The following is a 14,245-nucleotide window of genomic DNA, read 5'->3' as shown; positions in this document are numbered from 1 at the left end:
CTGAGCCACTTTCCCAGCCCTCTTTCTAAATTTTTTGAAGAAACATCGTGGTGATGTAGAAAAACCCAATATTAATGTGTAAACATTGCTTTTAAATGATTCATATTGTCTTTCCTAACACAAACAACCTAACTGATGTGTACAGAGTAGATTTTCAGTTTTGGTAAATGTCAATGTAAAGTTCATTTAATTTTATATTATGAGTTTCCATTCCACAATATTGTATTTTAAAATATACAGAATTATGGACAATAGCTTTTCCTGTGTAATAAAACAACTGAAAATATAAAATGACAAAGCTATTTATTTGTTTTAATTTTTATGTATCTAGATTCTGGGGTGTCCTCACCTTAGTATTTTGTGCTAGTATTGTTTAAGTAACATATTAGACTTTAGTGTTCTCCTTCCTTGGATGTAGGTGGCTAATTGGCATTGTGTCACTCCGATTACTAGTATTTTAAGGTGTGTCTTTATTAAATCGTGTATATCCAGCAAGATCGCCATAGTTTTTCATATCAATGTTTAGGAAAGTGAGGGACTTCTCAAACTGGTGTTTATATCTTTTTTACTGATGTCCATTTGGACAAAGCAGGTTAAATGGCAAATTGCGCAGCATTGCACAAGGTTGTTCTGAGTATTTGTATACAGAAAAATATTTGTATACTTGACAACCATAATTGAAATTATAACAAGAAATATCTATTGGATGCATTTTTCCTGTATGAGTTTGGTGAACAGATATGGAATATTCACATGCATTGTTCTATGGTTATTAATTTTGTTGATGAATGAGGTAGAGCACAAATTCTAAATTGAGTCCTTAGGATAGTTTTGCATTAATAAAATGTACTTCATACATCCCTAAGTGTATTTCAGTAATAACTAATTGTACTAAAGTTGGGATGTGTTTTTTCTTTCAATTATTCATTTATTTTGTGGGAACATTATTTTTAAAAATCCTATATGTATATTAACCTAGAAATTAATTGCTTTTATCCTATCTACCAACTAATAGATTGTGGATTCACCTTTAGTGAAGAGTTTAATGCTCTACTTGACAGAGAAAAAATTCTTTTCCCCAGAAGGCTTTATGATTTTCCAGCTCATTTAGAATATTTTCAACAGGAAAATCTGGGGCTAAATCACAGAGGTTCTTTCCTGACTACCTCATTTGCCAATCTCCCAGCCATGCTTCCAGAATCTTCTGATCATTGTCAACATCAAGAAAGAATGAAAGGATCTCTGGTGATGTTTTTTTTTTTTTTTTATTTCTCATGTTTTTACATTGCATTTTATGTCCCTAAGGGTGTCCAGGCTTGAAAAGGACAAAAACAATTTCAGCTTTAGGAACATGTTTCTAGATAAAGATGACTTGTAGATTAAGTAATTATAAAATCTTATATTCTTTTTTTTTAATATTATTTTATTTTATTTGAGAACATACTGTACAGAGGGGCTACAATTACATGGGCAGGATAATGCATACATTTCTTACCAAGCATTGCAGGCTCCTCCTTTGTTTACCCTTCACCTCACTTCCCAGCCTCCCCCCTCCCCCCACCCAATTATACCCCCCTCCCCCCCCGACATTGTAAAGCTGGTTTTGACATGACATTTTGTACTTCTCATTGTTGCAACAGGTCCACCTGAAACCTTAAACGACTTGTTTGCCCCCATCTCCTCCACATGTTATACTGACATCAAATATAGTGAAAGCGGGGGTTACACTGTGGGGGAGGGACATACAAAGCAACAAAGAAATAATCTTATAAATGCATTAGAAACATATGCATGAAAGAAACGAAAACATTAAAATACATATTTAAGGGTTCATTTTCCTAACATCACATTATCTGACTTTTTCTGTTTGACTCATACCTATACTAGATATTGCAAATAAGGGAAACCATGGGACCTATGCTTCTTTGGGCCTGGCTTACTTCACTTAATATAATTTTTTCCAAGCCTTTCCATTTCCTAACAAATGGGGAAATGTCATTCTTTCTGATGGAGGCATAGAATTCCATTGTGTATAAGATCTTTACTAGCCATACAACGGACAAGGGTCTCACATCTAAAATATACTTGGAACTAAAAAAATTAAACCACCCAACAACAAATCCTCAAAGAAACAACTGCCCAATAAATAAGTGGGCGAAAGACTTAAAGAGAAGCTTCTCTGAAGAAGAAAGAAGGATGGCCAATAGACACATGAAGAAATGTTCAACATCCCTAGCTATAAAAGAAATGCAAATCAAAACAACATTGAGATATCACCTCACTCCAGTTAAAATCTTATATTCTAAGTTGAGTGCAGGTCTGTTTCCATTTGTGTCTTGTTATTCTGATATGAGAAAAGGTGGTAACATTTGTTATGTGATTCAATGACACCAAGTAGGTGACTTCTGGAAGGTGAAGATTCACTAGCAGCTTGTCAGAGATCACATCCCCATGAGCAACACTGAACTATCTTAATGAAGTTTTACAAGAGTTGCTGAAATAATGTGATCCCATACAATTTTGGATGTGGTAGGGGACTGAGAAAGGTGTGTGTACTTAAATTACTGTCCTTACATAGTTTTTGGATTGTTCCATGGTCCTTAGCTTACCTGATTTTTAGCCTATGTTTGATAATATAATCTGTGGCCTTTCTAGAAATCTGTCTGTCTGATTCTAAGGTATCTTTACAAGACTATTTTTCTATGGTTTTCTCTGTTCATTCTGTTTCCTGCTTATTAGATTTCTTTACGTCCTTCTTTCTAATTTGTCTCTTTTTCTCTCTGTCTCTTTCTCTCATTTCCTCTTCTCTCCAATTATCTCTTCGTTTTTTCTTCAAATGCTCTATTTGGGAACCAGTTTTTCTTATTGATCAATTTTCCTTTGCTGATATGTCTCTTAAAATGGACATTTCTCTTACCATTGTAGAGGAAAATTGTTGTTAACCATAATCCGACATAGTTATATATTAATCTGGAGCCAAAGAAAATCAGACAAACACATATATAAAGAAAAAGAGATTGCTGGGTCATAGGGGAGCTCTATGTGGAGTATTTTGAGCACCAATCCCACTTTTGGGTATTTACCAAAATGTTCACAAACAAAACCACACTAAAGGTACCAGCACGACTATGTTTATTGCAGCATTATTTACCATAGCTAAAATAGGGAACCAACCCAGATTCCCCTCAGTAGATGAATGGATCAAGAAAATGTGGTATATATACACAATGGAATTCTATGCCTCCATCAGAAAGAATGACATTGCCCCATTTGTTAGGAAATGGAAAGACTTGGGAAAAATTATATTAAGTGAAGTAAGCCAGGCCCAAAGAAACATAGGTCACATGGTTTCCCTTATTTGCAATATCTAGTATATGTCTGAGTCAAGCAGAAAAGGCCAGATAAGTTGATGTTAGGGAAATGAACCTTAAGATATGTATTCAAATGTTTTTTTTTTCTTTCATGCAATTGTTTCTAACACATTTATTAGATTATTTCTTTGTTGCTTTGTATGTCCCTCCCCCATGATATAACCCCTACTTTCTCTGTATTTGATGTTGGTATAATTTGTGTAGGGGAAGGGAAAAAACAAATCGTTTAAATAGGGATACAAGTGTACCTATTGCAACAATGAGATGCACAAGTCATTATGTCGAAAAAGAATTTTACAACTTTTTTGGGCTGGGAGGAGGTTTGGTTGGGGGGGGGCGGAGGGAGGATGGGAAGGGGAAACAAATGAAGAGGCTACAATGCTTTATAAGAGTGTACACATTATCTTGCCCATATAATTATAACCCCTCTGTACAGCATTTTCACAATAAAAAAGCAGAAAAAAGCAAAAAAAAAATAAATATAAAAGAGAGATATAGTGAAACCTGGGTTCCCAAGGCTAAGTAGCACTTGGGCCTTGAGTCTCTACAATCAAACATTTTTTCTTGAATTTACATAGAGCAAGTAACCATGGATACATGAAAAAATATAAAGCATCTAGCTAGGTACGAGTTACTCACACCCATAATCCTAGCTAATCCGGAGGCAAAGATATGAGGATTGCAGTTCAAAGCCAGCAGGGTCAGGAAAGTCATTGAGACACTCATCTCAAATTAATCACCAGAAAACTGAAGTGGTGCTATGGCTCAATTGGTAAAACAATAGCCTTGAGTTGAAGACCTCAGGAACAGTACTGAGGCCTAGAGTTCAAGCCCCATGACCAAGAAAATAAATAAACATCTATATTAATATTACCATCAGAGCCGAAACAGAGTTTGTGAGAGACACTTTTTTCCCTTGTTTTGAGAGAGGAGACTGCAACCAGACAATGTCTAGACCTGATATACACATCACCTTTGCCTTCAATGTCAACAGCACTGAAAATTCAGCATTTCCAGCACTAAGGAAGGAGTGTGACACTCCAGTCTCTTAACTCTCTCAAGAATTGTCTGTTTTAACCCTTCTGTGGCCAGCCCTCAGGATTCTGAGATGTCAGGGTGGACTTGCCACCTCATAGCATTTCCACTTTTAGCTCAACTTCAGAGTTCTCTGCAGACAGTTAATAGCAACAAAAAGATTTTCCTGACTCTATTTTCTTTTTTTGGCCTAACCTCATTTGATGTGATACGGTTTCAAATTAAATATTGTATTTTCTTTCTAATAAATTTAACTGTTGTTCTAACTGCTGTAGATTTTCTTCAAAGGAAGTAGTTTAGGCTAGCACATTGCATGGAGGAATTTTTTTCAAATGACTTTAATTGTTATAACAGAGGTGATATACAGAGAGATTCCAATTATGTGAGTCAGTTAATGAGTATATTTCCTTTCATACACTGTCTTCCATTCCCTCATTCTCTCCCAGTTCCTCCCTTGCGTCTATACTCATGAGTTATATAGTTTACTTCATCAATGTCTAATGACCTCCACTACTACACTTTTCCACCCTATTTGCCTTGAGTTCTACAGCTTTCCCTGTGATGAGCAGACTACCAAAGAAGGAATACAATTCTGAATTTAGGACAGAATGGTTATAGTAAAAGAGACCTATCTCAGGCATTCAGAGATTAGAAATGTGGAGAAATATCTTCAGTTATGTAGGTCAAACATGGAAGAGAATGTGGCAAGCCCAAAGCCAAATGCCAAAGGGAGAGAAATTTAACAAAATACCCTGAAGTTGAAACAAGTTTTAAAAGGGAGAGCTGGGCTTAATGGGAATAGGGCAGAAGAATGGAGATGGAAATGGTTGACTAATACAGTCATAACCCTCAATGTACATATTTGAGAATATAAATAGGAAACTTGAAGGGAAAATGGGATTGGGGTAAGTGAAGGAAGAAAAATGGAAAGTGTGAAAATGATCCAGATGCATTGTACATTGAAATGCACATGTACACTCTCTTCAACACTGACATGATGAAACGAAATCCCTTTGCACAACTAGCTAAAAATTAAGTTTTTGAAGTTTGAATATTGAGACCAGAAGCATAAGCATTTAGAGATAAATTAGAGGATTGCATCGACATATTCTTGAGGCTTGTGCTCCTTTCAATATACAAAAATTAATAAGTGTCAAATCTACTGCAAATGTAAATTTTATTTTGTAAATTCGTTTTGCAAATTACTTAGAATATACAGAACCAAATAACACTATTCCTTCCCTTCCAATAAAAAAAGTCTTATTGACCTTTAAGTTGCTCAGTTGTTTCTAAATATCTTAAAGTAATGCATTGGAACTAATTTCATTCTACATTTAATTTTAACTTTTAAATCACTAAATTCTTTTAAAATCCTCTCACTTTGATACAGGTCTGGATAGATAACTGATGTGGGTAGAATCAAAATTACATATATGCTTACCTAATTTTCTCACTTCTGGGCCATAGAATACAGATGGTCCTTGTTAGGAAAATGGAGGCGAGTGGAAAAGGAATAGGATGGACTTGATCATCAACAAACAAGGACTGTTTTTATTGATGAACAGTGAGGGGCACAGCCTTTCCAGTGGGTTTGGAGGTTGTGTGAGGGAGCTGGGACAGGATCAGGGTTTTTATAAAAGATCTGAGCAAGGAGGTAGAGGTTAATGAAAAGCTCCTAGGTCAAGAAAGGTGGGGGCCTTTCAGTTGGGACCACAATGGGATGTGTACAGCTGGGCTTAGGTGGATTGCCCTTCCTGTAATTCAAAGGAGTTCACAAATACCCGGGATTTAGGGTCGGGGTCAATTCATCATATTCCATCTTGATAGAATGTTAGGGCCAAGAGGTGAGAGGCAAGTTCTTCATATAGGGTCTTTGAGACATAAAAAGAATTGTGATGAGTGGGAGTATCATGGAGTTATGAGAACAAAGCAGATTCCCATCATTTGTAACCCTGAAGGAGTATAAAATGTGGAGGGGCATCATGGTCTTTTCTGGCTATTTCCTGCTGGCATGAGGGTTTAAAGGAGTCACTGGGGCTGGGGTCTTTCAGGTCTGTGTTGGATCCAGGGCAGTGTCAGCAAAGCCTCTGGTTGCCTGCAGTAATAGGATGGCCTTGACTTGGTCCCAGATCCTGAATGAGGACTGTTATCCTGTTAGAGAGAAACTTGAAAATGATGAGATCAGTCAAAAGGCTGACAAGGTGGCAGGACTAGTTCATATGAGTGACACAGTAAAACAAACCCTGGGCACAAGCCATAAATGTTCCATTTGTATCATGAGCCCATAACCAGTCAGAAGTTAGGCCTGGATTGGAGAAGTTAAGGGCCTGGTGTGAGACCTTGATCATTTCCTATCAATAGCAGGTAACAAAGGCAAGAATGTAAATTCCTGTCCAGTTAGAAGTTAGACAGATACAGACAGTAGATGGACAAGCTTCTCAACTTGTGTCTATTGACCGCTTGGCTCTGGTTAATTTTGAAAAGGTAGGCACGAAGTGGCTGATGTGACATCATCTCTTATTCTTTTCCACCTTGTCCTGGACGTGTAGGTGCTTGTGGCTTAGATATAGGCTTTGGACTCAAGGCCTGAGGGAATTCCCTGAGCACTTCAGCTCAAAGCTAGCACTTTGAGTCACAAGCTCACTTTTAGCCGTTGGCTCGTTAATTTTTGAGCCTGCTTCCAGCCTGGCTCTTTGCTGATTATAGAGTCTCAGAGGGATTTTTCTGCCCAGGCTGGCTTTGAACTGCAATATTTGCCACAGAAAATCTTTTATTATTTCCAATTAAAGCAACCAGAAATTAATAGGAACAAGTAGAGCTTACATGCATCCTGTCAAGAATTGATCAACAAATACTTGCCAGAACTCTACAATGACAAAACTCAATTGATGGGATGAGAGTTTGAACACAGCTTGGATGCCTGGAAAACCTGATAACCAATTTTACAAGAGGCTGTCCTGGCCTACACATGTTTTAACACCATAACAATGCAGCTGGCTTTCTCAGGTCAGGCTTGGAAAGGTTTCCAGAGAGTTTTCCAGGAGTCTTAGTTTTTGTAAATCTAAAGCAGTCTTTTACCAAGAATCAGCTGTGTGTGATGGAGTCAGTCAGAAGTCCAATCTACCATGGTGGAGGTAGGATAGTCCAAGCAAGATCTTGGCCAGAATCTGTCCCTCGGATGAATTGTTAGATCTCCTGCTTTGTTGCTTACAAATTTATACAAAGATTGGTTAAGACACTTGACTTTAGATGGACATAGAGAATGACATGATAGTTTTAATGTAAATCACAGCCAACAATTACATACAAACTTTTACTCATAAACTGTCTTTTAAGGCATATTCATCCCATCTTCTACATACTCAAATTTTCTGACAGAAACAAATATGTGGAACAAACATTTTTAGAAAATTCTTACCTCCTTACCGGTGTTTATCCTCACAGCTGGCTAGGAGCTGAACTGGGTCTCACTACTTTTACTACTACCCTTGAAAAAGATGTTTTCTTATAACAAACAGCACATTTGTTGAGAAATATCACTACCAAGAATTATAAGAAGATAATTTTTACACAGTTTTTATGTATTATAATGAGATTATGTTGAACGTGCTCTCTGTCTCTCTCTCTGTCTGTCTCTGTCTCTGTCTCTGTCTCTGTCTCTGTCTCTCTCTCTCTCTCACACACACACACACACACACTTAAACAAACGTTTTAAGGCGCGTAGGTTTTTAAAAAAATGAAAATCGGCTATAAGATTGTTTGGAATTCCAATGGCAAAGTGATATTGTTTTGACCAATATGATAAAAAACCATGTGTTCAAGGCAATACCAAACAAAATGCAAGGCAAATTTTGACAAACAGAATTTCCACCTTTAAACAAACATTGACAACAAGAGAAGGAACCCTTTAAATCAATTTTGGTGATGAGGTGGTTTAGTATTTTAAATTGAACATTTTAACCATTAGAACAGTGAAGAGTATAGAGGAGATAGGTTGGTGGAAGTGTGGGGGTTGAAGAAAAACCCATCATGTGGTCTTTGTCTCTTGCTAGGTTCAGCTTCCAAGGCATGTAGAGAGAATTGGGGGAGGAGGTGGTTGAACAGGTTTGTAAGGGGAAAAGATAGCACTTTTAACCTGCAGATATTTAAAGGGAGGATGTGGCATAATGAAGTTACTGAAAAGGTAGTTTGAATAATTGGATAAAGTTATTGGAAGAGGTGAGAGGGAGGGATTTTTCTTTGGTAGCCACTTAGAGGAGAAATTAAGAATCTAGATTTTGAAGTGAGTGGACTCAGGAAAGAGGAAAGGACTGTATTATTGTCTAAGTCCCTAAGAGAAGAAGGATTGGCTTGTTTCTATTATGGGATTTCAGGGTGGTAAAGGAAGAGAGCAGCAAAATACAGAGGCTTTCCTCAGTGTGTTTGTCAGCCAGCCTCAGTCAATAACAGATTAACGAATTGTCCAGACCAGAGGACCATTTAATTATGGTCTGGAAGGGAAGAAGGTGTATTAGCCATAGAAGAGGGTTGAGAAATGTATAAGTATGGAGGGGTTTGTTTAGAAGGATTTTTAACAGGACTCATAGCTTGTTGTTTTACCTTTGGAGGCCTATGCCCACCCCCACCTTGTGTCAGCTACACAAGCATGCAGACAGGCAGGCACAGAGACTGGGGTCAGCAAAAGGAGTTTGCTTGAAACAGACACAGTTTTAGCCTAGAGAATATGGACCAACTGCAAATACCAAGAGTGTAGTTAGAAGAGCAAGGAAGGAGAAAAGGTTCTTTTGTGATGGAGGTCATCAAAGAAAAGAGAGATAGAGGGAAATGGAGAGGGGGAGAGAGACAGATTGAGTTGCTACAAGATAAGGAGTTACTTTTTTAGAGGAAACGTTGGGTGGCTCCTGGCAGAGAAGGGCTTGGTGAGCAAGGCAGGAGAGTGGAGAGGGAGCCCTCTGGAGTGGAGGTCAGAGAAGGACTTGGTGGACCGAACAGAACAAGCAAAGTGAGGATTTTCTGGAGCAGAGCTTGAGGAGGGCTTAGGTTTAGGGGACCTCAGACTCCTCCCAGTTTCATTGGAGAATTGTTTAAATCAGCAAGAGTGAAACCTAAGGTTCTGAATTTAGTTCAGCAGTGCCATGGTAATGAGACCAGATTTTGGAATAAAAACAAGTCAGTTTTGTTTTTTTATGACTGTAAATCAGTCAGCCCAAAGTCTTAAGTTTAGACAGCAGGCATGCCAATGGGGTGTCTTTGGGAGACAATTTGGAAATTTTGGTAGGACTATGGATCCTGTCCTGATGCTCCAGGCACCGCTGGTGCTTTGAGAAGCCAGACGGATGGATCCCAATAATTAAGAGAGGGCATCCCCAAAGGTCCTAATTAAAGGGTATCAGGGTATAAGGAAAGAAGAGACTTCTGGAGTCTCTGTACCCCACAGACAAGAAGGAAGGGAGGGAGTCCTGCCCTCCTGGGGTCCATGTCAGGTGCCTACACCACAGACCGGGCTAGTTACCTTGTCCTGAAGGCTTTTAGGTATTGGGTGAAGTCAGTCAAACAGTGAAGAGCCTCCTGCCTGGAGATCAGAGTCCAGGGACAGGGTAAAGGATAGAGAATAGGGGGAGAGATAAGGCCTTTTCTGAGCTTACGCACTGGGGCAATAATACCTCAAGCCACAGCAGCGTGGCCATCCACTGCTTGCACTGCTTACAAAAGCAAAGGCTAGGAGGTTTTTCAGGTGTCTGTTTAGCCCAAAGTAAGCTCAGAGGGCTCTGTGCTTCTGATGAAGAAAAGCCTTGGAAGGAGGAGGAAGGTAGCAGAAAGGCTCCGTGAGAGGTGGCAAGGAGGTGGGTGGCCCCTTGGCAGAGGGCACCTACTTACTCCTGGTGCGTTTAATCTCCTGGGTGTCAGCACCATATGTTAGGAAAATGGAGGAGAATGGAAAAGGAATAGGCCTGACTTGATCACCAACAGAAAGGACTCTTTATTGAGGAACAGCCAGGGGCACAGCCCTTCCAGCAGGAATGAGGTTGTGTGAGGTAGCTGGCACAGGATCAGTGTTTTATAGGAGATCTGATCAAGGAGGTAGAGGTTAATGAAAAGCCCCTAGGTCAAGAAAGATGGAGGACATTCAGTTGGGTCTGAGATGGGATGTTTACAACTGGGCCTAGGTGGATTGCCCTACCTGCACATCAAAGGAGTTCACACATACCTGGAATTATGCCTGGAGTCCGTATGGACTTGGGATAATAGGGTGGGGGTCAACCATTCAGGCCAATTGGAAAAAGTTAGCGTTCCGAGCTTTTCTGCATATAAACACTCCATCAACATTTTCTTATTAGAGGATTATTCAAGATTAGCTATATGTTGATTGATAATAACTGAGCTTGACAGAAAGGTGAGGGAAAACTGTCTAGTCTCCAATGAGGTTCTGACTTGTATTTCACAAAGTGTTATGAAAGCACTCAATGAGAAATCTTGTAGCTGCATTTCTTAAAAGTGCTTGCCTAGGGGCTGGGAATGTGGCTTAGTGGTAGAGCGATTGCCTTGCATGTATGAGGCCCTGGGTTCGATGCCTCAACACCACATAAGCAGGAAAAAAAAACCAGAAGTGGCTCTGTGGCTCAAGTGGTAGAGTGCTAACCTTGAGCTGAAGAGCTGAGGGACAGCTCCCAGGCCCAAAGTTCAGGCCCACGACCGGACCCCCCAAAAAAATTTAAAAACAAAAGTGCTTGCCTGGTTACACTTTCTGATAATGTGTCAATTCAAGTACTTCTTGGAGTTCCAAACCATTCAATTTTGCTGTATTAGAAACTTGTTACGTTTTGCGGACAGCTCTTGGTGATGAAATTTGTGCTTTTTAAAATTGCTTTCCCAATTCCATCCACAAAATGCAGACAAAAATTATCTGAAAAAAATCATATCTGTTGATATTGCATATACATTTACTTTCCATTACAAACCTAGAATGCGGTAAAATTTCTCATAGCAATTACACTGCACTAGATTGTGGGCAGTTTCTAATGTAAATAATATATTTATTTTTGTAGAGAATTTGAGTATCCAAAATTTTAATATGCCTGTCATCCTAAAAACAATACCTTGCTGATATTGAATGACAAATATAACTTCCCATAAGTACAGAAATTTTCCTTGTATCTTTCTAATATATACTTTTATTGTAAAGGTACTGTACAGAGGGGTTACAGTTACACAAGTAAGGAAATGAGAACATTTCTTATTGAGCATTGTTAACCCCTCCTGTTTTTCCTCTACCATCCCTTCCCTTTACACCACCACAACTCCTCCCTCCATCCCCCTCTGATAGAGTGTCTTGTACATCCTATTGTTACAATGGATCAACCTGTATCCTTTCCTTATATCTTAAATGAAGAAATGCTGGCTTGTTTCATGCTGATTCTACTTGTGTTGACACACCTAAAGTCACTCTCCAAGTCCAAAAGCACATAAATGAAGTGCAAATCATCTTTTGTCAGTGGTATAATTGTGTTCTACACATTTATTGACAGGATACAAACCTTAATACATATATACATTTGAAGGCATTTGATGTGTGAAAACCCGTCAATATAAAATATAAAGTGATTTTGAAAAAAATAAAAGTGACTCAGAAGAAATTATAAATGCAAAAACAGTCTTTACAGAAACAAATTCTTAGAGATATTTCATGACTTTGAAAAGGATAAAGTGGCTGAAATTAATATAAATTTAGAAGTATGACAATTCACAAAAATATAAAAAGATATTCATGTATATCATTATATAAGCCAAAGCAGAAAGCAAATGTTGTTTAGATGACTTTTTAAAATACACTTTCTCAGGAACTGGGAAGGGGTTTCAGTGGTAGAGTGCGTGCCTAGAATGAATGAGGCCCTGGGTTTGATTCCTCAGTACCACATCAGTACAAAAAGACAAAGGTGGTCCTGTGGCTCAAGTGGTAGCACTAGACTTGAGCTAAAGAGCTAAGGGAAAGCACCCAGGCCCAAGATTTCAAGCCCCACGACCAACAAAAACAAAATCAAAACACAAAAAATCACTGTCTCTCACTTTTGTGTCCTCAAATCTGTAAGACGGCTGCTTCAGCCTAGGGCTAAGATTTTAGCTGTGGACACTTAACACTCCTGATTCAGACTCTACTTGAGAAAAATTTTAATGAATATTTTGTTCTTAATTTTGTTCTTTGTAAATTCATATGCACCTATAATACATGGTGTGGCCATCCCAGTAACATTCTCAAAGTACCTCCTAATGACGACTTACAAAAAGTTGTATTATATTACAACAAGGAAAACAATGCTACAATAAACAAAACCAATCATTAAATATTAATGATTAATAAAATGAAAAATGAAACAATTACCAGTGTTTCCAGTATTTGAAGTATACTACATATTAGGTTTTACTATTTTTTCATAATCCTGTACATTTAAAACTGCCTAAGATTATGATGTTCAATAAGAGTTTTATAGGCTATGAGTAGTCTTTAAAGTTTCCCACTAAGATTATTATTTATGGCTCATCTCATCTGTATATGGCTTATATCACCATTTGTTCCTCGCTAACCTATAAAGTAAGGAAGCCCTAAAGTTTTAACAGAAACTGTGGAATTAACAAAGTCTTAACTCTTCACTCTGCTTCTTTACACAAAGAATTTGCAAATTCTCATTAGTAAAATTTCTATAAACTCTGAAATGTACACACTTAGTAGTATATGCTGCTACAATAAATCTTAAATACTTTATGGAAAAGTTTTATGACCTGTCATACAGTCTTAATTTTGGCATATATATAAGCAAATTCCCAAAATTAAAAATATTTAAAACATTAAAACTTTTAACAAACCTTAACACTTGCTTCAATGTTCATTATGAGAGGTGCCTTGTATAGAATAATTGAATTCCTCCTCTTGCACATCTCTTGAACAACAAATATCTTGATTATATTGTTTTTGACATGCCAATCTTGACTTTATTCATAAATGTGTGCTTATATAAGAAACACATGGTTTTAAAATTTCACAACAATTCTTTAGAACTTACTTTTTGTTGAATTGTTTAGTTTAAGAAAATCAATTACACTTTATATATAAAAAATGTTCTGTGCTCAATTCGGCAGCACATACACTAAAATTGAAATGATACAGAGAAGAGTACCATGGCCCCTGTGCAAAGATGACAAGCAAATTCATGAAGTGTTCCATATTTTTACAACAGACGCTGGAGTGGATGTGGCCAGAAAGGAACCCTACCGCATTTGAACCCTACTGCATTCTTGGGTGGGAGTGTAAACTTGTTCAGCTACTTCGGAAAGGAGTATGAAGGTTCCTCAAAAGATTCCACATAGCGCTCCCCTATGACCCAACAAATACTACTTCTGGGCATTTACCCAAATGATCACAAACAAGACCATACTAAAACTACTAGCACTACTATATTTATTGCAGCATTATTTACCATAGCTAAAATATGGAACCAAAATTGATGCCTCTCAGTACATGAATGGATCAAGAAAATGTTATAGATAGATAAATAGATAGATAGATTGATTGATTTCCTGTGTGTGTGTGTGTGTGTGTGTGTGTGTGTGTGTGTGTGTGTGTGTGTGTGTGTGTGAGAATAGGAATTCTATACCTCCATCTGAAAGAATGACATTGCCCAATTTGTTAGGAAATGGAAAGGCTTGGAAAAAATTATATTAGTGAAGTAAGCCAACTCCAAAGAAACATAGGTCCCATGGTTTCCCTTATTTGCAATAAATAATATATGTCTGAGATAAGCAGAAAAGGTCAAAAGCTATGTGCATATGACCAGATAAGATGATGT

At 37.9% G+C, this 14,245-nt stretch overlaps 1 non-coding gene across 1 annotated transcript; it reads left to right on the top strand.

Moving 5' to 3' along the window:
• The first annotated feature begins 13,522 nt into the window (after nucleotides 1–13,522).
• Nucleotides 13,523–13,629, top strand: LOC138824154 (U6 spliceosomal RNA). Its single transcript, XR_011371028.1, has one exon. It is a non-coding gene; the product is annotated as a U6 spliceosomal RNA (small nuclear RNA).
• The last annotated feature ends 616 nt before the right edge of the window (nucleotides 13,630–14,245 follow it).

Source organism: Dipodomys merriami, unplaced genomic scaffold (assembly GCF_024711535.1).
Source record: "Dipodomys merriami isolate MVZ:Mamm:240054 unplaced genomic scaffold, mDipMer1.0.p SCAF_1274, whole genome shotgun sequence".
Classification (NCBI taxonomy): Eukaryota; Metazoa; Chordata; class Mammalia; order Rodentia; family Heteromyidae; genus Dipodomys; species Dipodomys merriami.
Note: the sequence above shows the minus strand (reverse complement) of the source record. Positions and strands in the feature narration are given on the sequence as shown.